This window comes from Otolemur garnettii, unplaced genomic scaffold, assembly GCF_000181295.1.
Source record: "Otolemur garnettii isolate 467f Iridium unplaced genomic scaffold, OtoGar3 scaffold00127, whole genome shotgun sequence".
In the NCBI taxonomy this organism is placed as follows: Eukaryota; Metazoa; Chordata; class Mammalia; order Primates; family Galagidae; genus Otolemur; species Otolemur garnettii.
The window spans coordinates 4,608,026-4,610,999 of record NW_003852522.1 but is presented as its reverse complement, the minus strand read 5'-3'; positions in this window follow the sequence as shown (position 1 = coordinate 4,610,999).

The window sequence follows — 2,974 nt, the reverse complement described above, 5'->3', positions numbered from 1 at the left end:
CTATTAAGAGAACTATGAAACTCTGAGAAAAGAAATGGCTGAAGATGTTAACAAATGGAATAATATACCATGCTCTTGGCTGGGAAAAATCAACATTGTTAAAATGTCCATACTACCCAAAGCAATCTACAGATTTAATGCAATCCCTATTAAAGCACTTCTGTCATACTTTAAAACAAAATTAGTACTTTGTTTTATATGGAAACAGAAAAAAACCTCAAATAGCCAACACATTACTCAGAAATAAAAACAAATCAGGAGGAATCATGCTACCAGACATCAGACTATACTACAAATCAATAGTGATCAAAACAGCTGACAAAAAGAGTATGGAACAGAATTAAAAACCAAGAGATGAACCCAGACACTTATCATCACTTGATCTTTGATAAGCCTATCAAAAATATATATTGGGAGAAAGATTCCCTATTTAACAAATGGTGCTGGGTGAATTGACTTGACTTGTAGAAGACTGAAACTGGACCCACACCTTTCTCCTCTAACAAAAATTGACTCTCACTGGTTAAAGGACTTAAACTTAAGACAAGAAAGTACAAAAATTCTTGGAGAGAGTACAGGGGAAACACTTGAAAAAATTGGTCTGGGAGAATACTTTATGAGGAGGACTCCCCCAGGCAATTGAAGCAACATCAAAAATACATTACTGGGATCTGATCAAACTAAAAAGCTTCTGTACTGTGAAGAACACAGTAAGTAAAGCCATTAGACAGCCCTCAGAAAGGGATAGGATTTTTGCAGATTATATTTCCAACCAGAATCCACAGAGAACTCAAACTTATTAATAAGAAAAGAACATGTGATCTTATTTCATTGTGAGCAAGAGACATGAACAGAAGCTTCTCTAAAGAAGACAGAGGCACGGTCTACAGACACATGAAAAAAATGCTCATCTTTAATCATCAGAGAGATGCAAATAAAAAACACTTTGACATATCATCTAAGTCCAATAAGATTAGGCCACATCACAAAATTCCAAAACTACAGATGTTGTCATGGATATGGAGAAAAGAGAACACTTCTGCACTGCTGGTGGGAAATGCAAGCTAGTACATTCCTTTTAGAAAGACATTTGGAGGACACTCAGGTATCTAAATGTCAACCTGCCATTTGATCCTGCAATTCCTCTACTAGGTGTATATCCAAAAGACCAAAAACCACTTTATAACAAAGATATTTGCACCAGATTGTTCATTGCAGCTCAAGGCTCCCATTGACTCATGAATGGATTAATAAATTATGATATATGTATACCATGGAATACGATGCAGCATTAAAAAAAGGTAGAGATTTTACCTCTTTTATGTTTACATGGTTGGAACTGGAAAATATTCTTCTTAGTAAAGTATCACAGGAATGGAAAAAATATATCCAATGTACTCAGTACTACTATGAAACCAATTTATAATCACTCACACTTTCATATGAAAGATGAATCACAACTATAGCCCAGGATGAAGGAGAGAAGGGAGGGGGCAGTTTGATAGAGGGAGGGTTAGTGGTGGAACCACACCTATGGAGCATATTGTAAGGGTACAAGTCAAATCTATCAAGTATAGAACACAAATGTCTTAACACTGTGATTAAGTAAATGAGGTGAAAGCTATGTAAATTAGTAGGATGTAAGCACTGCAATTTGAACAAATAATCAACACATTGAATCTCACGAAGGCATAAATGTATTCATGATCTATGTATATATGACTTAATAAAAAAAAAACTTTAACTGGTGAATGACACAGAGTAAAACTCATTAAAATTTTCTAAATATTTTCTTTTCTCTCCTTTCTTTTGTCCTTAGAATCAAGTGAGTCCTTTCTCTTCAAAGTCCTCTCTGAAGCACAATTTGGTCCCCATAAATTCTTCCAGTGTCTAAAAACTTGGGATAGCAAAACAAGTGTTTCTGATCCCACAGAAAGGATGTGGGTGGCTTCTTTCACCCAGCCACACTGGTAGCACCTCCTGTACATATTCTGGTGGGTACTGGAGAATTTCAATTTAATTTGTGTATAATGTTGATCTTTGACCTGCCTTAAACTAAACACAGACTGTTTCTTGTTTATTAACACCTTATAAATGGGGGGAGGTTGTTTGTTTTTACATATTGGCCAATAAAATATGATTGAGGAAGATAATGGAAACACAACTTGTTTACAAGCATCTGCTAGTATTATGGCCTCTCAGAAAGAGGTGCCAGGTTTCTGGTATTTCACAGGATTCAGAAAGATAGTGTGTAAGATGAATCTCAGGATAGATCTGATCAGAACACTAGGTCCCATATATCCTAATAGCAGAACACACAGGTAAATGTACTCATTCACTGTACAAATGCTTGAGCTATTAAATGGAACCGCAAAGGAAAGAAAGGAATCCAGGACTGAGGGGTTTAGGGGTCGAGTTGAGGGGAGCATTTGTAAGAAGGAGAGGCCAGTCCAGGAATTGGAAAGGCTTTTTTAGCAGAGAAAGGAGAGAAAAAGAACAGAGTGGAGTCTGAGCAGGAACCAGGTCACTTTCACACAGTTTCAATAGGCTTTTATTATCCCTCCAGAGTAGGGTTGAATGTGGAAGGGGGGTTCCCAGAGGCCATCATCCCTTCTGCACAGGAAGTAATTTTTGCACTCAGAGCAAATCTAGGAGTTATTTAACTGGCCACCAGCTTGGGCCATAGTAAAAATTACCGTGTCATTGTTTCCCAGATACACTGGCCCTGAAACATTTGAGAGTGGGCAAGTGCTTTGCTGTGATCATGCGGTTTGGTTTCTGACCTTTTTCCTACCAGCTATTTCCCAAAATGGCTGTATTCTTGTCAGGGCCATAAGGATTTCTTTCCCATAAGGACTAGTCATAAATTTGAGTTTGAACTACTGAGGTGAAGGGTTTCATTTCTAAGGAAGGAACAGGTGTGATAAGGATGGCTTACTAAAGAAGAGTTCTATTTGGGGTATGTTATTTTTTT